Consider the following 23,257-nt stretch of genomic DNA (forward strand, 5'->3'; position numbering starts at 1 on the left):
ATTTTATGCATTAATGCCAGTATTTTCTATCAGATAGTATTTATCGTAACCTTTCAGCCCTTTCTTTCTACATCATCAACACATTCTGGACTAAACGTCATCGATCGCTTTCGCTGGCTCTACGGAGTCTACGCTATATATAACACGAGTCTACTCTTACTTCGGATTGATTAATTGCTAAACTAAAGTGTGACCTACGCTCTAAAATCATCATAACAATCAACGAAAATGTGATCATATAGCTCTAAAATGAACACTACATCATAGAAAATTTTCACTCTGGTATAAGGGTCGTTTACAGAAGTTTTTTGTGGACTCTTCCACGAAAACTGTCGATATTTAGTGTGTTGTGATGCCCAGCTGATCATAAGGCCATAAATATATGCCATACATTAACAACGATAGTGAGGAATTATTGAGGTAATTTATGCGAAATTCGGTAATATTTTGAGGACATCTGTCAGAGAACTGTTTTAGTATGTGAATAGAGGTTTAAAGTCTTATCTCAACTAAGAATCGGTCGGTTTTCAGTCTCTACTTGTAGGCGAAGAGTAATAGCCCAAATACAACTGAATCTGGACTTAGCAGACGACGGTGAACTAGGTGGAGTAACCAAGTGTACTGAGCGCGCATGCTCAGTTCAATGCTTCAATTCTGCGCATGCTCAGTTTATTTTTTTGCTCTCTTAGGCATGCTTAAACCGTGGGTTAAACCGTGGGTTAGATTTAGACCATGGGTTATCTAACCCACGCTTTGTGAATACCGAGCGAGGTTTAAACCGTGGGTTAGATTTAGCCTGGGCTAAATAACCCAGGGTTAGATTTAGCCTGGGTTAAATCTAAACCTCCTTTGTGAATTCGGGCCATTATGTCTGGAATGGAATGTAGAGCCATTTTATTGCTTTGTGACGATTTCCATTCACCTAAAATGTAATTAAATTGTAATAATATAGTTGGGAGAATTAAGGAATCGATCAGATCAGTTTTTCCCAATTTGTACTATGAATAATGGTCCGTTTTCACTCAAACTTTCAAATTATCTGTAATTGTACATCTAGCATTGAAGTCACTACCTTAGCACAACTATCTCTCATCTGAACAATGTTACCAAGTCCCTTTAAATCAAATTTGGCAAAATCCAAAAAGTCTTTCATAAAAGTGTAACAACACAATTATTTTGCATAAATATTTTTATGCCGCAAATTAATGAAATCTGTGGGGGTGTTTCATAAAGCTGTTTGTAAAGTTACGCATGACTTTACGAATGACTTATGAAATATGAAAAGCCGAATGGGATGCTCAATCATTATTAACTGCATCAACTTGAGTTGAACTGTGCAGATGTAGATTAATATTCTTATTATATAACAATTTTTTTAATGCAAAGTATATTTTTGGCCATAATTTAATTGAGGTTATTGGAAATATAGTGACACTTTGAGGCCGTTATTTGCACTGCACAAAAGTTTTGTGTCACAGACATTGCTGGTTTTACAGTAAGCTAGGGGATTTTTCTTGTTTGTAATGCATGTACATGCAATCATCTTTGTTACCTCTCTTTTAAGGTTTGTTCATAATAACCGTGGATTTATTTGTATACTGACATGTATTGAAGGGTGGCGTGCCTAACTTTTTTTTTTCTTGTATCTCGTAACATATGAGAGAAGTGAGTATTGCTTTTAAAATAAAAGCTCAAAATTCATCAATGTGTTACCTTTGCGAAGTTCTTGGTTGTCGCTAGTCTGCTAAAGGTATGATGGGGAACTGTATGTCTGCGCCCCTAACATTTGACACGAAATCGACAAGGAAGTTCCTTCCATACTGTATTCCTCTAAAGCTTAAATTGACATTATTCCTCATATTCTTAAGAGTAAGTGCGCCAAGTCAAAATTTAAACTGAGAAAGAGAGAGAGAGAGAGAGAGAGAGAAAGAGAGAGAGAGAGAGAGAAAGTATGGGTGGGGGAGATAATAGAGAGTTTAACTGTTGAGACAGAGAAAGAGGAGAGATTAACGAAACATACAACGTAATGAAGAACATATATGAGAGTAACAAAATGAAAGGACTGTTTGTTCTTAATATTTCCAATATCAAGTTTGCTGGTTTATACTTCGTAGGCCCGTCAAACGTTCAGCCAATTATGGTAGTGATTGCTAAAGGCCCGGTCACACAGAGGGGACGCATGGGGGACGCATGCTCAAAAAATCCCGACGCACACAGCGAATGACGACGAATGCATAGCGTGGGTCCAGCGCGCTCGAGGAACGAGTAACGAATGATGACGCACACCTAGCGAACGACAACGCACTGGTCAAAATTCCAAATTTCCATTGCGCTGGCCGTGCGTTCCCCATGCGTCCCCTCTGTGTGACCGGGCCTTTAGAAAGCCTAACAAGCATTTTCACTTCACCTTTCCTGCCTATCTGTCCATCTTTATCTCTCCCTGGCTCTCACTTTTTCTCTCGTCGGTTCTCTCTTTCGCTCTCGCTCTCAATCCCTCTCCCTCTCTCTCTGGTGATTATATTTGGTACATGTAGCCTATTTTCCTGTTCTGTTCTCATTCATCCTCTCTTTTCATGTTGTTTGTCCCTCCCTGCATTATTTGCTTTCCTATCTTGCAGTCTATATCGCTATAATAAAAATATTATCACATTTAAAAAGATCAGTCAGCACTAATAGCTCACTCATTCATGGGATGAAATAATTTCATTTATTGCTGCCAATACATTCTCTCCCATAAATTTGTCCCACACTCTTTAAAATCTAGATTTCTTCTCCATTACATCTCAAATTCTCTCATTTATATTCAACAATTTCTGGACATTTGTCATGTTCCCTTTTTATGTTTTGATTTTTAGAAACCAAATCCCAGTAGTTGCCCGTATGGCAGAACAAAAAAGCATTGGCATGAAATGAAAATACACGAAAAAGTATAAAGCGAAGGCTAATAATTTACTGTAGTCAAAACAAACTGGCCAATCGATGATCCGTTCGAAAAGCGGCTAAAAATCTTTGAGATGAGTGATTAGCCAGGTCGAATTTCGCATTTTCATTAAAAAAAAAGACACTAGACATATAGCTCTGATACTATTTACGTTAAAGATAAACTTTAGTACTGGTAATGCGATTGCGTTGTGAAAGAAAAGGTGTGGAAAGGATCAGAAACAGTTGATCATGTAGCATGTAAGTATTGGTGTGCACTGCAAGGTTCTGGAGTCATCAAAATCATAATAAATTTGACCGAGTCTTGGTAAAGTAACAAGCACTCACATAGAAAGCTATATATGGGACAACACGCATGATGTCGGGGCTGGTACTACCTTGATTTCCTTGTCTTTCTATGCTCATTACTCAGCCAGTATACATTTTCTTCCCAAATTGTTTGGCACATGTCATTTATTTGTAATCTTGAACATTCAGTGTAAGTTTCATTTGATTCTGTGAGAATTTTTTTTTTTTTTTTACCAGTACTGGAGTTTATCTTTAAACTAAAATTATGATCATTTGATTTTTTTCATTAATAGCAAAATTAATTTGTTCCATTGCATTTAATTCATCTTTGAAATGCAAATCTTGTAGAGTAGTTTGCTATCAAGGTTGGATTTCCCTTTGATTGAATCACTATTCAAAGTAATCTTGTAAAAAAAGTTATTAAGACGATACGAATTTATTCTACGAAATGAGGCTCTGACTTGCCCTTCGATTTTACTACTTACTGTACATGTATGCTCTAGCGACCATTGGAATTGCTCTGCGGTCAATTTTTTTTACACCATCAGAATTCCCAATTTTAAACATGAATACAATTGTATTCATATTTGACCAATTCAAGTTTATGGCAAATATTAACATAGATTTGACGAAAAAGATAAAAACTAAAGACCATAATGAACAGATTGAGATCTAAAACAAGAGAGTATTTTGGAAATGTGAAGGCCTACTAAGAAGCCTATAGCTTGCAAAATATATACCCTCAACAATATCATAATGATTTAGCTGAGCAAATTAACAAAAACAATAAACAAAATAATGCTATAAACACCATGAAATTTATATGTACGCTATATATACAGATGAAATATACAAATACAATTACCACACAAAGGAAAACAAAATATATAGAGTCAAACAGAACAGACATTAATGCCTGCAGCAAAGGACGCCCGAACAAATGTCGCAGAAGTAAATTAATGTCGCCCGAACAAATGTCGCTGAAGTAAATATCGCCGGAGCAAATGTCGGATCACCAAACTCAACTCGCTAAGGCCTTTCGCTGGACATGCATTCACCCAACCAATCTATAGATCTCTGTTTGGCAGGTCATGCCATTGGTTGATTTCAAGTTCGGTGTCAAAAGCTGATGTTAGTGTCGTGAAAAGATCAGCACCAACACCGAACTTGAACTCGCCCATTGTTTCCATTAATTTTTTTTTTACATGAACCTCACAATGTGTGGGTCTTTGCCGATCAGTGCGCCGAAAGAAAAAAAAAACCATTCATTAGTAAAGTCGCAAATGTGAGGGTCACTGCACTCTCTATGTGCCTGATATGATCTTTCATTTTTTTTAAAGGTGAAATTCAAAGAAGATCACAAATATGTCAACATATCGGGTGATTTATAAAAATACAAATACAACCACCTCCATAGCAGCTGGGATATACGAGGGATTCGCCGAAAAAAATAACGATGTTTTGATGACGTCACTATATGGACCAACACTGCCCAAGCAGACGAGATCCTATAGAGAATGGACATAATTGCAAAGCTATTATTTTTCAAATTATAATGAGTTTAGTGTATATAAATGTAATGGCATGTCAAACCATTCAAAAGGGGATATGACCCGATTCTGATAACAAAAATCTTTTGCTTGTAAATACACAGGATAGGGGTTAATTAACAATCGAAGAAACCAGACTTTCAAATTGAAAACCCCCCGGAATGATATTAAGGACGGCATTTGTTCCCTCTTGAAACGCTGAGCATAACCCGGTGTGTGCAGCTGAATATACAATGGCGTCTTATTTTGTTTGCTAGCGACAGATTCCCCTATTTTGGTATCGCTGCATTGGTCATTAAAATAAAACCATGCACGGGGTTTAGAGTGAGGCAATAGAATACATTTAGCATGACGGTAGTGAAGTAAGAGAAAGAACTCAAGAGAAGATGAAAACACAGGCACTGAAAATATGTGAGATGTCATGGGATATCGTCTGCTTGTGCAAATCATGTCCATACTGTGATCTCACACACCTCAGCAGCGTTCGGAGAGCTCTTCAGGTGCTATGCCGGGGCTTTATCTAAGCGTTTTGTAATTTATAATAATCCTTACTTCGAATGTTCCCAAGCATTGAATTTTGATAACCTTGTCGAATCCAAGTTTCAACTTTGCAATAATGAAAATAAATTTAGTTTTTAAAATCAATGAATATCTACTTTAACGTGACAATCTGAATATTTTGAACTGTATGACGTCGCTTTTAGTTCTATATGAAGGCCAGTCTGCATCGTACGACCTTTTATTTATGACGTCATTAGGAAGCGTGCTCTCTTTCAGGTTAGTCCTCGAAATGACACCCTGAATATTTCCCATTTAGTTATCAGATCTCCGAAATGGGTCCTTCGCTTATGACGAATCAAACTTCGTAGAAAGGTTGCCATTTACTCGAGAACTGGAAGACCCTCCAATGTTGGGTTGGAACCTGTTTTTCATGGTCCAAATGAGAAGATCAATGCTGCTCATCACGTTCATCCTTTTCTTACCGTCTCCTTTCCACTTTGGCCAAGCGTCAGGGTCTTCTTTGCTTCCAGGGGAACCAGGGCTATCCGATTCATGTTTGCTCTTTCGGTTCTTATCCTTTCCTTTCCGCCTGCCACTCGTTGGGGTTTCAGGTCGCTTCTTGTCAAAATCTAGGGTCATCCCGAATTCTAGAGCATTGTTTTGGCGTGAACTTTTCTCCTTCTTGATCTTCCTTTTCTTCTTCTTTTTCTTCTTTTTCTTCTTCTTCCTTTTCTCCTTACTGTTTTGATTGTCCAGTGTTCGCACTTCCTCTGACGTTGTATCACGCGACAGTCTCGATTCACGACATGCCATGCTTGGGGTCTCTGTCCGATCTTTGACGGCATTTTTAGCCACACTGTACTCATCACTGTCGTTTGATTCTTTCTTTCTCTCCAATTCTTCCAGGTCCGCTGCTTCAATCATGAATTGAAATAGATTAGCCCACTTGGAGTTTGGTCTATCAACGTTTTGTTTGTCAATGCACAGACCCCTCTGTGACGTCTTGCAACCGGACTGACCACGCCTGGTCTTTACTGTACTTCCCATGTTGGAAACGCAGGACTTCGTGCTGGGTGATCCTGGCGTTGGTGTGTGAATGGCTGGCGTGGACACGTCACCGCAATCTTCGACAGATTTTTTAAGACCTGGAGCAGCTCTGGACACGAGGGTATCTTGAAAGGGGAACACGGTCTTGAAGAGTGATCTTCTGCGTTCGTGAAACTGGTTCAGACTCAGTGCGGTATCGACGCTTCGCTTGGCGTCGCCCTCTGTGTTCGCCCTCACTAGTCCCTGTGAAGTCGGCTCAGGTGTGTCGCATTCTCGAGATACCTTCGTCGTATCCAGCTGATGGAATTCGCAAGAACGTGATTGAAACTTTCTACCGTACTTCTTCCACAGTTTCGTCTTCGACCTGGACCGGCTGCCCTTTGTCAAGTTACGAAGAGGTTTGTTTGAGTCATGAGATGTAGCTCTTGATTCTTTTTCGTCTGACATTTTAGTCGGTCCTCTATGTAAGTGACCTTGCTGCAATTTGCAACTTTCGATGGCCGACTTCCCTCTTGAAGATGGTATACTTTGAGATTTTTCACCCTGTCTCCCATTACTTCCAATCGTACGGACCATACTGCTAAGATCATTTCGTTTCCAAACCGATGACGATATCGGCGTAAAGCTGAGTTTTTTCCTCTGTCCTTTTACAAAATCCTCTCCCTCTTTTTTCTTCCCATCGATTTTTGGAGACGTAGAAGACTCTCCTCGTTCACTCGACCGTGTTTCTTGAAGGATCTTCTTCGGTCCTTTGCCTCTTTCTTTCGGAGCGTTTTTCATCTCTTCTCGTTGACATACCGGGTTCATCACTTCCGTGTCAAAAGTCGTCGACATAAGTTCTATGTCATCAAATTTTACACTTCTTTCCATAATTGACGTTTCTGATCTCAATATAATCTTAAGATCAGTCTTTGCGAGCTGTCCAGGAAGAGGTGGAGTCAGACTTCGATCTGTGCCCCCTCTCTTGGAGTCTCGTTTATGTACCTCTTTCCTGTGATTTCTTGACCTGTCAATCGTGCTGGTGACCAAACTATCAACGTAAATGCTTTTGAGCGTCTCGACATTGCGGGATGCACGTTTAGATTTGATGATGCTTCTCCCCTTTGCATTTCTTGCTTCTATGACGTGTCCAGCATCTTTATGACCTCGTTGGTCTTTTCGGACCTGCAATTCACACAGAGAGGATAATTCAAAGTATGTTTCATGCCTTCTAATGCAACATCATGGTAAACAGATGCAAAAACATGTCTGACAATAACTGTAACCAATAGCGACTCCAAAACAGATTGATAAGAAATACATCAATCCACAATAACGAACATTTTTAATTGTGAAAATACTAATTTTTCAGGCAGCGAGATGCCCAATATCTTCATATCCAAGGCAGCGAAGTACATGTACAAGGATAAAAGACTATTCATAAATTTCCATACGCAATTTGATGACAAAATACCGTTAAAAAGGAATCGCCTCTTCCTTCGTTCCTTTAGGAATGCTTAGAAACAGGAAAGCTAATATGCGGGCAAGAAGCGTCAGTCCCCCTCCCCTTTCGAAAACATGTACCATAACCGCTCGCAAGTGACCTGACTTATACTCATGCGACAAATTTCTCTGGACATTATGTCGTCCAAGGTTAAGGGTTAGGGTTACGATTTGGTTTTAGGTTGAGTTAGGTTTAAAGTTAGGGTTATGGTAAAGGTTAGGGTTACGAAGAGTTTTGGGTCCTGGATTAAGTGTAGGAAATTGACACGGAATAATAATAATGTCGCATAACCGTGCCCGCAAGCCAATGCTTTATTCTCCTCTCTTGGGTACCGGTGCTCATTATTTTAGTAAACTTGATAATCATGACTTACATCTGATCTCGGAAGAGACACGTTGCTACCCACATCCCCAGACGGTTGGCGAGAAGGGGTCAGACGGGACTGTGTCTCGTTGATGAACGTCCTGGCGCACTGTACGGAGCAGAATTTTTCAGCAGCTTCCAGGATGTAGCAGGATCGAGCAGAGAAGTAGAGCAATGAACCAAATCCGTTGCAAGTTCTGCAATGCCCTGGGAAGAAAATGTAGACAGAAAAGGAATATAACCAAAATCTGCCACCCACCAGGGCCCCGTTGCATAAAACTTTCCTCTGATGGTAACTTTGCCATCAATGGCAACTACCATGGTAACAGGGCTCAACAGCCAATCAAAATCAAGGTTACCATGGTAGTTACCATTGATGGCAAAGTTACCATCAATGGTAAGTTTTGTGCAACGGGGCCCAGCTTATCTGCTCTAGCTCTTACGTACAGTGTACATGCAGGAATACGACTGATTATAATTTGCGCAGGAGACAGAAAATGTAGGTGTTACATAGGATACTATCGGGCTAACTTTATGAGACAGGAAAAGAAACGAGGAAAAAAGAAAGGAACAGAAGGTAGCTAACATCCTGCAGCAGGTTAGAGAGATGGGATTGAGATGTTTGGACACTAAGGAGAGGGTTGATTAAGGAAAACAAGCAAGGGACATTATGACGCGAGCAGTGGTAGGAAGCGGAGGAAGAGGAAGGCCGAGAACTTGATCGTTGGAAGGATAACCTTAATAGAGATAAGAGGGGACTAAATCTGATAACGGCTCAAATAGGAAACATAGAACATTGGAGACTGTATAGCTGTATAGGGACATAATAGATAAACCAGCAGAGTATAACTTTTAGCGAGTTTTTCTTCTATCAATACCTAGAATTCCTCCTTACCTTTGGGTGGTTGGAGACAAGTTACAGCTACAAACTTGATGCCGTCTATCATGATGACACGACCGATAGTGCTGCGTGACGGCTCCGTCGTTTGCTTGGCGCCATTTTCATCAATCGCATCAGTCGTACTGTCACGATGTCGTCTCCGCAATGCAGGATTATCCTTCGTTTGGTGACCATCATCTGAAGTCTGATTCTCGCCATCTTTATTTTGGTCGCCGCTCTCAAACAACGTCGCGTTCTTTATATCTCCTTTATCACAACGACGGCTTTCCTCAATCGTCTGGTCTGTCTGGCCGAGGGTCTTCTCCAACCGTTGCCTTGAGTGATCTATAAGTTGACCAGCCATTTCTTCATTTGATATTGACCCTACCTTTTCTGGAGCGTTTGGTTCATTCGTAATCAAGCATCCGATACCTTTTCCAGTAGGCATACATGGACCAGATCTTTGCTCTAGTTCAATCTCGTATGAGCTCTTATATGCAGCAGAATTCTTGTGGTCTTTAACAGGCGTCTTTAGTGGCTGTTCACCAATACCCAATACTTTGGTTTTAATGCAGTCTATCCTGGACGGTTGAACCATTGTCGCTTCGCAACCGCAAAGGTTAATTGATATCCCGCCCAGTTTTGTCCTTTTCTTGATCAAGGAATCCTTTGGGCAATGCTTGTGAGACGAACTCTTCTTCTTTTTCCTGGTCAGGGAAACCTTGGTCGGATCTTGTACTAGTTGGTAAACAGTCTTGGTCCCCAACTCGTTCGCATCCAGGAAATAGGATGGAGTCTTGGGTACCAGATACCCCTGATGATAAGGTACTAGGTAGTGTCACTGTTGAGGACCTCACTCCCGATGACATCCAGATCGAAGACTGAGCTGTATTAATTTCCAAAACGATAGTTTTTAATACAAGCATAATTATATAATCAGAGCCACAAGGGCATTAAGCCTGCGTTAAAGTACATGTAACAGTTAAAGGAATAAAGACTTCTGGCTCCGAACATACAATATGATGAGGTCGGGCTTGAGTGTGCGGACACCAGGCGCGTATGCAGGGGGGGGGGGGAGGGGGAGGGGGGGGGGTCTGAACCCCCCTTTAGCTTGTGTGTGTGTGTGTGTTTTGGAGGAAACCCCCCCTTTTTTTTTTAAAGGAAAAAAATTGACAAAAATTGTGGTAATGGGTGACAAAAAGCTGACCTTACCCCTCCCCCCAACGAAACGAAATATCGATCGGCCAAATTTTCAAATTTTTGGACACCCCCCCCCCCCCCCCAAAAAAAAAAAAAAAAAAAAAAAAAATGTCCTCTTATAAAATGAAGGGGTAACCAAAGTTCGGGGACATTTAAGAACACATTACAAACTGTGATATTCGATCTATGATTTCTCATATTCTAAACAAATAGACGGCAAAGTTTTTTTTTACTACAGACTGGTTCAACTAGAAAATTTATCGTCGACGGGTTTCGGAGATATCGCGATCTAAAATTCTGTTGTCCAATCGTGCGTGCGCGCTGCATCTAAAAAAAGTCATAAAAACAACGAGACCTAACTTCACGCACTGGGGTTTACAGTTGATTTATCAACAAAAGTGATCCATCAAAAATAAGTTCTATCATAATTTGCAAGGCAAGATATCATACAATCAGTTTGTACCACTTTTACTCACAATTTTGAGGAACTCAAATTGAAAATTGAAAATTTTCAGACCCTTAAGGCCTTATCAGTAAATTGATAATTTTTCGGAACGGAGGCAAATGGTTGTAAAACTTGCCGATCTTTTGTCAATATTTTCACAATTTCGTACCCAATTCCAAAGAAAATTTCATCTCTGGGTAATTTCATGTTCCTCTTTCCATTGGTGATATCAGATTGTCGAAATCTTCCTGATTTTTTGAAATAGCGAACTTAGGTCACGCGCGAACTTGGGTCACACCACCATAACCCTTATCAATATCATCATCATGCACGACAGATTGTTATATTTTGTTCTTGATCTAGGCCTAGATCTTGATCTAATGTTCTTCAATGCCTGTATAAAACATCACTTGTCCTAATCATAAACCCAAGAAATCATAACAGAACAATTCTCACCTTACCGTTGGGTGACGACTCTTGTTGCTTGTCCATCGAGTGTACGTGTGTGATAGTGCCTGATTCGTCCGTAATTAACCTTTGTTTACTTTAACTTTGTTTATGTCATGTAAACTAATGAAATGAGACTATGCGCAGAGATATGTTGCGTAACAATAATTTTTACGCAATCTATATTAGCGCGCATTACACTTTTGCAACCGGCCGGTGACGTGGGTGGTTCCCATTTAAGGCGGTGTCAGACAGAGGCCAACAACCCGGAAAATAATTAGTTATCCACTTGATGGGCTGTCTGTCATCAATTTTCCCTTAAATAAACCCTTTAAAAATCTTTTTAATTTCTCCCTTGAAGGGATTTTTAGGGATTTTTCTGTCTGACACCAATGCTGAAATAAACCCTTTAAAGGTCAGTGTAAGGTTAACGTTTGACTGGCTGGCACATGGTTTTTAACGCGATATCAATGACAATGACAATCACAATCACAAATTATTCTCATGTCACCCACATTGGGGTATTGGAGAAGTTTACAATCAGTTTGAATTTGTCAATTTAACACTGTGAAATATACAATACAAATATAATTAATCCATACAAAATAACACTATCTACTATCTACAATAGTGAGAAAAATTATGATGATAATGACAATAACGATATTGATGATGATGATAATAATAATAATAAAAACAAACAAAACGATAATATTAATTAAAACGATAATTAATGACGAAATTAATGGAAGCAATTGAAAAAGAAATTTACTGGCACCAGTAAATTTTTTATCTGAATTAATGAATTACTGAAAGTATTCTTGATATCAATTTAAAAAATTGATATCAGACAAAAAAGAGGAAAATAAAATTAATATTGAACTCATAACATGTTTTTTGCACATACTTAAATTAATGAAAATGAAGCAGTATTTTTCGACAGAATTTTACTAAGAACATGCGAACAATTATTAGCGCGCATTTAATGTGACGCGTTAATTACGCATTACTTGTGTTTGAACCAAAGACGTTTAAATATAATTACTAGACGGAAAGCAGCACGCGCGGAAACCATTACACAAATGGGATTAGGCTCCGCCTCTTTTGGATCATTTGAAGACAAAATAAGCACCCGAGGCGGCGTTTTGATTGGATATGAGCCTCATGAATATGTATTTTATCGATAGTATCGTTTAAGAAACCGGATAATATATTTGACCTCATTGCGTCACTTTAATTATGCAGATTTATGCACGACGCAGGCTACTCGCACAAACTGAGAAGATTTAGTTCATTCTTCTTCTTATCGAGTCACTACACAAGTCCCGTCCAGTGGTCCACACAGGCTTTAGCACGGCAATTAACGGCTTCCAGGTCATCTTGGGTGCATGGCTCTGGCAGGAGTGGGCAGACTAGCAGGTGTTCCATTGTCTGTTCCTGGCCGCATTCACATGCCGTTTGTTCGTCTCCTAGACCCCACCTCTGCATTAGGACTCTGCATCGACCGTAGCCAGTTCTTAGGCGGTTGAGGCTAAGCCAGGTAGGCCAAGTCTCACTGGAGCCGGTTGCGAGGGATTCCTTCGGGCTGAGGGAGAGTTTATGTGGAGTGGTCTGAAGGTGGTTAGACCACAAAGTCATCCTTTGGTTGTGAGGGCTAGTATTAAGAGGCTCTACCGAGTGCAGAAAGCTGTGTCTGGATTTGAGCCGCTTGCCCACTGGCTGTTGTTCGAAGAGTGGGTGGAGTGGATTGTTTTCTTGTTTGTCCTTTTCTTTCTGGGACAAGACCAACCTTCTGACGTGTGGAGGGGCAATACCGCAGAGCAGGTAGATGTCTTCTACTTTAGTTGGCCTTAGGCATCCAGTGATCGCTCTGCAAGATGAATTTAGAGCTGGGTCAATCTTGGGTGCATGGGCCGACCTACTCCGTACTGGTGATGCATACTCCGCAGCAGAGAAGCAAAGCGCGAGGGCTGTCGTCCGGATTGTTCTGGCATCAGTCCCCCAGTTGGTGTTGGCTAGCTTCTTGAGGATGCTGTTGCGGGCTCCAACTTTTGCCTTTGTGTTGGCAATGTGGTTCTTGTAGGTAAGGGAGCGATCGAGTGTGACGCCTAAGTAGACTGGGTTGGGAGTGTGCTTCAGCCTTTTCCCATACCAGCTGATCCTTAGTTGATGGTTGGCATCCCTGTTCTTGAGGTGGAATGCGCTTATCTGAGTTTTATCAGGGTTAGCTCTCAGGTGGTTGGTCGCATAGTATGGGATGAGACCGGCCAGGGCATCACTGAGGGACTCCTCCAACTTCACAAAAGACTGGTTCTGGGTGGCGATGCAGAGATCATCGGCGTAGAGGAAGCTCCTGGTGTTTGGGTGGATCGGTTGGTCATTCGTGTACACGTTAAAGAGTAACGGTGCGAGCACACTTCCTTGTGGTAGGCCATTTTTCTGTCTGCGCCATCTGCTGCGATTCCCATTGAGAACCACAAAATATCGCCGATTGGACAGCAACGTCTGGATGAGTCCAGTCAGTCTCACGTCCTTTGTCAGCTCAAAGATCTTCCTGGTAAGGATTCTGTGGTTCACGGTGTCGTAGGCAGCAGAGAGATCAACGAAAGCAGCTCCGGTGATTAGCTTACTCTCATACCCGTCCTCGATGAACTGAGTGAGGTTTAGGAGTTGGCCAGTGCATGATTTTCCTGGCCTAAACCCTGCTTGTTCTGGAATGAGATGTTCATCCACGAATGGGGCGATGTGGTTAAGGATAAGCCGCTCGAACAGCTTATATGTATGGCACAGTAGGGAGATAGGCCTGTAGCTCTTTGGACTGGCTGCGTCTTTACCAGGCTTCAATAGGGCAATAACTTTGGATTTCCTCCAGAGCTTTGGGATGTTGTTGGTGCCCAAACATTCGTTGAACATTTTGAGAAGCCAGTTGAGGGCGCCTGGTCTAAGCTGTTTGATCTGCTCGCAGAGGATGTCATCAAGTCCAGCAGCTTTGTTGTTTTTCATTGCTTTGATGGCAGCAAGCAGGTCGTCCATGGTGAACGGTCTAGTGAAGCCTGGGTCATCTTGAGAGCTTAGAGCGTCTGGGACCTTAGGGAGTCTGGCTCTTCTGGGGTGATGGTCAGGGTTTCCCCGACCATTCAATAGGAGTTGATGGGCAACTTGGTCAGCAGTGACTTCAGATCTTGGTTGGGCCTTTGTATAGTCATTGCCCAGTATCCGGATCGTTTTCCATGCCTTCCTGCTGCTATGTGTCATGTCAGTGGATTGAATGAATTCCTGCCACTTCCTCCTTCTAGATTCACCAATTTCCTTGGTCAGATTTTCTCCAGATTCCAGTGTCTCCTCACTAAAGGGGTCCATCTGGAAGTGTTCGATGTAGTCTTCATACATCACCTTGGAGTGGTCCGTCAAGCCTTGAATGTAGCTTGTGCGACATCCTCGGGGGATGTTACGCCTTGACGATTTCTTCATCAACTCTACAAAGGTGTCGTAGTTTTGGGGGGTGGCAGGTAGGTCCTGGATGTAGGAGTCAAAGTCCTTAGCAAACTTTTCCCAGTTTGCCTTCCTCAGGTTGAAACGACGTCGGAAGGGTACTGCTCGTGGAGTAATGACTGCATTAACCATAAGCCCTATCGGTCGGTGCTGGGAGTGAGGGATTGGGTCGAGAATGACTTTCTCGCACTGGTTAGCAATCCTGGTAGATGTAAATATCAGGTCAGGGTTGTAGTTGGGGTCAGGTCATTGAGAATTAGTTCATTGAGAATGGGTGAGTAATTGATTGAAATATGAGTAGATTAAGTGAATTTAGTCATCAATTTTGAAAAAGCTGCAATAATCTTTGTGATCTACGGTAATTTCGTTACATTGTGAGACCGTTCTCAACAGAAAGAGGAAAAAATAAATGAATTGAATTGAATTGAATTGAATTGAATTGAATTGAAAAAAATTGAATTGAATTGAATTGAATTAAATTGAATTGAATTGATTTTTTGGGAAAAGACTAGGAAATTATTGCTCTTGAAATTGAACTTTGATTTTCATCGTCATGAAGTAGTTTGACTGCGGTTTACCGTCATTTCACCCTAGTACTCCAGTTAGGGGCCCGGCCGTTCCGGCAGGCCCACCCCGGGGAATTTCGGTGCTCATCTGCATCAAGATCAAACTTTCTAATCAAGTTTTATTTCAGATTTGATCGTCATCATGAATCTAGCTAATTCACCAATCATCGATTTAATTTAAATCTAGATTTAACGTTACACCTTACAATAATCTCTGAAGCATGATTTTTTTGATAATCCAAGTGGATTAATTCTTGTTAAAATCTTTAGTAGGGTCTAGATGTTGACTCTAACTGTTAGATGGCTTTATTTTTATCAGTGCAGTGCCATCCGTTCGCTCAGTTGCATCCGTGTCAACTTTATTTAGACCAAAATTATCTGTGACCATAATTGATAATCAAACAACTCCAAATCTTATTTCATTTAGATGTAAACCTGGAACTTATTAATAAAAAGTATTCAAAAAACATCAACACTAGGATTTGTTTATTTAATAATAAGATTTTGTGTGGGTCCAGCATGCTTGTCAATTTTTAGCGTCTAGACCTTGACCTTACTATCTAGATCTAGACCCCTATCAGTGGCGTACGCAGGATTTTTTCAAGAGGGAGGGGGGGGGGGGGTTAACATTTTTAAATCTGACCAAAAATTTCGCAACGACTCAGCCAGCCACTGAATAAGCATGGGGGGGGGGGGTTTAGGTCATCCATTTGGATTTGTTTTGTATTAAAAAAAAAAACCAAACAAACAACACTAAAAAAAAGGGGGGGGGGGTTCCAGAAAAACATACACATAAAAAAAACTGAAGGTAGGGGGGTTTACCCCCCCCCCCCTCCCCCTGCGTACGCTCCTGACTCCTGTTATTACTTTTAATATATTACAGATTTTTTTTTCTTCTCTGAATTGTGCAGTTCATGTTGATAAATCTATATGTTTGTGTAAGAGAAGACCCCTTGTCCACAATTATGTTTACTTATGAAGTCCACTTCTTCTTGTCTTAATAAACCAATTCTACTTAAGACTACTTTATATTTATAGGCCATATAAAACACTTTTTGAGGCACAAGTTAAATCTTCCATTTGATTTTACTTTGTACTGTGGTCCATTAAATTGGAATGTTGATTTCCACACTTTATTAAAATTAAGGCCAACCATGACATGAAAAATAGCTTTTATGCTAGATCTATTTTTATTTTGTTAAGGAGAAAGGGACGCCTTGATTGTCGTATTGATTTTGTTTTCTTTTTGTTCCAACAGATGGAAACTGATAAAGAGCTGGAAGGAGTTAACTGATGAGTAGACATTACAACATTTCTTATATTTTCAAGATGAAGCTGAAAGTCCCATGCAGGTAAAATTTTCAGGATATTTAGCACACAAATATTAAACGACCACCTATTAATTCACTAAAAAGGAAATGGAACTAAGAGTATGTTTCAAGTGTGTATAGTGGAGGGAATATTTTATTATAGTTCTTCCCTTTCTTTGTTTACAAAGGGATTTGTCCTTATTTACAGGAGGTCCTGTGTGTAGAAGAACGATGTCTAATGCACATTCAAAGCACTACATAATAATGATAATGATCATACATGTAGGGTATACACAGGACCCCTCATTACTTTTTTTTTGTAAGTGGTCCTTTCACTTTTTGAGCAATGAAGATGAAGAAGAACACAACATAAGATTAACGAAAGTCTGTTTATACGATGAATTATGGTTGATATGTATCTATTATTATCACTTTTTAATTGAAGTACCTACATTGCTTTCTCTTATGTAGGATGATGCTTCTCTACAGTGGATGATGAAAGCATGCTGATTACAAACCCAGGAGAGGAATAAAGAACAGATATTGACAGAATCATATCTAGAGATGTGGGCCTACTGCACTTCATACAAGCAAGTGTGCTAATATACCATGTAGGTACCCCCAATAAACTATTGTAGAACACATTTATCATGCAGAAAGTTATAGATCTGACAATTATATTTTTCATTGTCCATTGACTTGTAAAAGAATACATGACTGAATATCACAATTGTGATTTAGATTAAAAATAAAATGTCAATACCGTATACATGAAATATAAGTCTACATAACGTATGTTTCAATAGCTATTTCCAGTACATTCTCTGTTCCAAGTTGTTTGGTCATTTTATGGCCCATACTTAACCAAGTATTATTCAATTATGACCATGAGTTTACATTACAAGTACATTGTTCATGTACCGATATTAGTTATTTCATACTTGCCTGATCCAAGCTCCATCAGGCCTATTGTCTTAATGGGATCATCAGAAATAATCTAACATGCGGTCAGTATTACTAGTCTTGTAGGAAAAATAGTTTAGGTTTGCCCCCTAGAATCCCAAGTGAATATTAGTCCTTCCTCTTTTTGTCAGAGCAGGTATCGGGGTGTATGTTATTAGTTGTTGTTTATTTTCTTATACACTGTATCTTATTTCATTTTTCCATTCAACAGACTTGGGTTATCATCACAGCCCTTTCTTCTGAAAACTAGGCTACAACTTCATCAATGAATGCAGAAGACATCTACATGGGACTACGTCTTAAAGATGCCACCCTCATATAATGAAAGAGGACAGTAGAGATGGGTTTAAACTTGAATATTTACATACTATTTATTTATTATTTGTATTATATGTTTGTAGAATACCACATTAAAAAAAAGCTAATGAATTTATCATCTTGTCAACTTTCAAATAATTAAAGATAACTAATCATCAATGAATAAACATTAACATTTTAACAATGTCAACTTCCATCTTATAGGGTGAAACTGAGGGCTGGGCAAAAAGAAATTTCCTTGAAATTTGAGTGAGTGATAAAGGTCTATTAGTCTATATCAAAGATTGAATTAATCAATGATATTTCAAATATAATTATACATGTTGAAATTCATTTACCTCGGTCTATGGACTTCTGTATTTGAAGTTTTGTAGATTATTACATTATTGCTGCTTCAAGTATTGTATGTAAGAAGGTTTGAAAGACAACCCTCTAAATGCACTAAATATGGAAACTGCTAATCATCATTGCCTTTGTATCAAAACTGCTAATTTTAATAGAATCATGTTTTGGTACTTTCTAGCTTAAGAAAACGGGGGGGGGGGGGGGCTTGTTATCCTCTTCCTGGTGCTGTTTCTACATGGACCGTGTAACGGGTTGCAAAAGTGTAAACAATATTATATTTGTTATATGTTTATATTAGAAGGATTTAGAAAATGAAAATGTTTTGAATTATAGAATTACTGTTGCTAGAAGTAATGGTAGTATTGATGTGTAAGGGAAGGGGGTGGTTTTCCCAGTGAAATTAATGGTATACCAATGTAAAATTAATTTTAAAAAAAGAGAAAACTATTCTTAACAATAAAATTATAAAGGACATGGGCCTCCTAACTAACTAACCCTGGTACCACTTCTGGGGGGGGGGGGGGGGTTTAAGGGAGGGGGGGGGGAAGGGGGCAACCCAATTCAAAATTTCCAGTGTTAAATTCCATTGTCTTTAAACAAAAATGATGTCAAGATGTTGAAAAACAATGTTTCACTTTCCATTTTCAAGTTAGAAAATTTGAATAAAATGATTAACATATTTTCCGATCTCTCTGGTCTCTACATTAAAAATGTTCAAAGCTCCTGCAAAGGCTGCAAAAAGGAAAAGTGAAGATAATCCAAGTGAAATGTAGACAGTAATGGAGTGAATATGGAATGGTTGATCGTAGTTGATAACGAGTAAATGTAAATGAGTGGTATTACGACTGAAAGTGAGACAGAAAGGAACTGCAACAGGTTGTTCAGTCAAGACAACAAACCGTTAGTTGCAGAAAATAATTTACGAAAGACAGAGAAAGACAGAGAAAGGGAATCATTAACTTAGGTACGATGAGAGTGGGTGGAGAGAAACCATCCACTTTGCCACATAATTTGTTTGTCTAAAATAAGGAAACTTTAAACATAAGCATATTTGAAATGTATAATCATAGCCATAGAATGTGTTGTTATATGGCTTATAGCATGTTTGATTTAATAAAACAAAAACAGACCCAGTTATTGATAGACTAAAAAGGGAATAAGATCGAAACATTAAGAATATCAGTATTTCTCAATGAAGTTAAGGCCACTCCCCCATATTAAAAAACAACAACAACACAACAACGAGAGGAACTTTGAAAGTCCACTTCCCGATGCATCCTGGGTACACCAGCTGTTATACTGGTGATCGATAATACAAGTTCGAGCGCGTATTTCACCTAACGGTGATCGCATCAGAATAATCCACGCTGATTCGCTCAATCACTTGCGTTGCTAGCGCGCAGCGTGATGAATAAATTACCCATAATTCCGTATAGTAGATTATTTGACCTCTCTAATTACGCTGATACGCGTATTGTCTTTTACAATGTAGTGAACATCATTCCAGTACACTTTTCGTGGGGAGCATCCTACAGAATGCATAATTCATAAGGCTCATGAATTATGCAAGGGGGCTTATTTTGGCTTCTAATGGATCCGGACAAAATGGCGGAGCTTGGGGGGCCTGGTTTGAACCAAAGACGTTTAAATATAATTACTAGACGGAAAGCAGCACGCGCGGAAACCATGCAGACGAATGTGATTAGACTCCGCCTCTTTTGGATCATTTGAAGACAAAATAAGCACCCGAGGCGGCTTTTTGATTGGATATGAGCCTCATGAATATGTATTTTATCGATAGTATCGTTTAAGAAACCGGATAATATATTTGACCTCATTGCGTCACTTTAATTATGCAGATTTATGCACGACGCAGGCTACTCGCACAAACTGAGAAGATTTAGTTCATTGGGAATGGGTGAGTAATTGATTGAAATATGAGTAGATTAAGTGAATTTAGTCATCAATTTTGAAAAAGCTGCAATAGTCTTTGTGATCTACGGTAATTTCGTTACATTGTGAGACCGTTCTCAACAGATTTTTGGGAAAAGACTAGGAAATTATTGCTCTTGAAATTGAACTTTGATTTTCATCGTCATGAAGTAGTTTGACTGCGGTTTACCGTCATTTCACCCTAGTACTCCAGTTAGGGGCCCGGCCGTTCCGGCAGGCCCACCCCGGGGAATTTCGGTGCTCATCTGCATCAAGATCAAACTTTCTAATCAAGTTTTATTTCAGATTTGATCGTCATCATGAATCTAATTCACCAATCATCGATTTAATTTGAATCTAGATTTAACGTTACACCTTACAATAATCTCTGATGCATGATTTGTTTGATAATCCAAGTGGATTAATTCTTGTTAAAATCTTTAGTAGATGTTGACTCTGATGGCTTTACTTATCAGTGCCATCCGTTCGGCTCAGTTGCATCCGTGTCAACTTTATTTAGTTCTAGACCAAAATTATCTGTGACCATTGATAATCAAACAACTCCAAATCCTATTTCATTTAGATGTATAAACCTGGAACTTATTAATAAAAAGTATTAAAAAAACATCAACACTAGGATTTGTTTATTTAATAATTAGATTTTGTGTGGGTCCAGCATGCTTGTCAAGTTATCATTTTAGAGTCTAGACCTTGACCTTACTACTAGATCTAGATCTAAGTTAGACCCCTATCAGTGGCGTACGCAGGATTTTTTCAAGGGGTTGGGGGGGGGGGGGGTTAACATTTTGAAATCGGACCAAAAATTTCGCAACGACTCAGCCAGCCACTGAATAAGCATGGGGGGGGGGGGTAGGTCATCCATTTGGATTTTTTTGTATTAAAAAAAAAAAAACACTAAAAAAAAGGGGGGGGGGTTCCAGAAAAACATACACATACCCCCCCCCCCCATGCGTACGCTTCTGACTCCTGTTATTACTTTTAATATATTAGAGATTTTTTTCTTCTCTGAATTGTGCAGTTCATGTTGATAAATCTATTTGTTTGTGTAAGAGAAGACCCCTTGTCCACAATTATGTTTACTTATGAAGTCCACTTCTTCTTGTCTTAATAAACCAATTCTACTTAAGACTACTTTATATTTATAGGCCATATAAAGCACTTTTTGAGGCACAAGTTAAATCTTCCATTTGATTTTACTTTGTACTGTGGTCCATTAAATCGGAATGTTGATTTCCACACTATATTAAAATTAAGGCCAACCATGACATGAAAAATAGCTTTTATGCTAGATCTATTTTTATTTTGTTAAGGAGAAAGGGACGCCTTGATTGTCGTATTTATTTTGTTTTCTTTTTGTTCCAACAGATGGAAACTGATGGAGAGCTGGAAGGAGTTAAATGATGAGTAGACATTACAACATTTCTTATATTTTCAAGATGAAGCTGAAAGTCCCATGCAGGTAAAATTTTCAGGATATTTAGCACACAAATATTAAACCACCACCTATTAATTCACTAAAAAGGAAATGGAACTAAGTGTATGTTTCAAGTGTGTATAGTGGAGGGAATATTTTATTCTAGTTCTTCCCTTTCTTTGTTTACAAAAGGATTTGTCCTTATTTACAGGAGGTCCTGTGTGTAGAAGAACGATGTCTAATGCACATTCAAAGCACTACATAATAATAATGATCATACATGTAGGGTATACACAGGACCCCTCATTACTTTTTTTTTGTAAGTGGTCCTTTCACTTCTTGAGCAATGAAGATGAAGAAGAACACAACATAAGATTAACGAAAATCTGTTTATACGATGAATTATGCTTGATATGTATCTATTATTATCACTTTTTAATTGAAGTACCTACATTGCTTTCTCTTATGTAGGATGATGCTTCTCTACAGTGGATGATGAAAGCATGCTGATTACAAACCCAGGAGAGGAATAAAGAACAGATATTGACAGAATCATATCTAGAGATGTGGGTCTACTGCACTTCGTACAAGCAAGTGTGCTAATATATCATGTAGGTACCCCCAATAAACTATTGTAGTACACATTTATCATGCAGAAAGTTATAGATCTGACAATTATATTTTTCATTATCCATTGACTTGTAAAAGAATACTTGACTGAATATCACAATTGTGATTTAGATTAAAACTAAAATGTCAATATACATGAAATATAAGTCTACATAACGTATGTTTCAGTAGCATTATTTCCTGTACATTCTCTGTTCCAAGTTGTTTGGTCATTTTATGTAAACCGAGTACTATTCATTTATGACCACGAGTTTACATTACAAGTACATTGTACATGTACCAGTATTACTTATTTGATACTTGTCTGATCCAAGCTCCATCAGGCCTATTGTCTTAATGGGATCATCAGAAATAATCTAACATGTGGTCAGTAACTAGTCTTGTAGGAAAAAAAGTTTAGGTTTTCCCACTAGAACCCCAAGTGAATATTAGTCCTTCCTCTTTTTGTCAGAGCAGGTATCAGGGTGTATGTTATTAGTTGTTGTTTATTTTCTTATACACTGTATCTTATTTAATTTTTCCATTCAACAGACTTGGGTTATCATCATAGCCCTTTCTTCTGAAAACTAGCCTACAACTTCATCGATGAATGCAGAAGACATCTACATGGGACTACGTCTTAAAGATGCCCCCTCATATAATGAAAGAGGACAGTAGAGATGGGTTTAAACTTGAATATTTACATACTATTTATTTATTATTTGTATTATATGTTTGTAGAATACCACATTTAAAAAAAACTAATGAATTTATCATCTTGTCAACTTTCAAATAATTAAAGATAACTAATCATCAATGAATAAACATTAATGACATTTTAACAATGTCAACTACCATGTTATAGGATGAAACTGAGTGCTGGGCAGAAAGAAATTTCCTTGAAATTTGAGTGATAAAGATCTATCAGTCTATATCAAAGATTGAATCAATCAATGATATTTTAATTATAATTATACATGTTGAAATTCATTTACCTCAGTCTATGGACTTCTGTATTTGAAGTTTTGTAGATTATTACATTATTGCTGCTTCAAGCTTAGTATTGTATGTAAGAAGGTTTGAAAGACAACCCTCTAAATGCACTAAATATGGAAACTACTAATCATCATTGCCTGTTGTATC

At 38.8% G+C, this 23,257-nt stretch overlaps 1 long non-coding RNA gene across 1 annotated transcript; it reads left to right on the forward strand.

Moving 5' to 3' along the window:
- Positions 1–14,898: 14,898 nt before the first annotated feature.
- LOC115926011 lies at positions 14,899–17,725 on the forward strand. The gene is made up of 4 exons (XR_004064923.1): positions 14,899–14,910; positions 16,461–16,554; positions 16,984–17,123; positions 17,687–17,725. It is a non-coding gene; the product is annotated as an uncharacterized LOC115926011 (long non-coding RNA).
- The last annotated feature ends 5,532 nt before the right edge of the window (positions 17,726–23,257 follow it).

The sequence above is a fragment of the Strongylocentrotus purpuratus genome, unplaced genomic scaffold (assembly GCF_000002235.5).
Source record: "Strongylocentrotus purpuratus isolate Spur 01 unplaced genomic scaffold, Spur_5.0 spur5_scaffold_19, whole genome shotgun sequence".
NCBI lineage: Eukaryota > Metazoa > Echinodermata > Echinoidea > Camarodonta > Strongylocentrotidae > Strongylocentrotus > Strongylocentrotus purpuratus.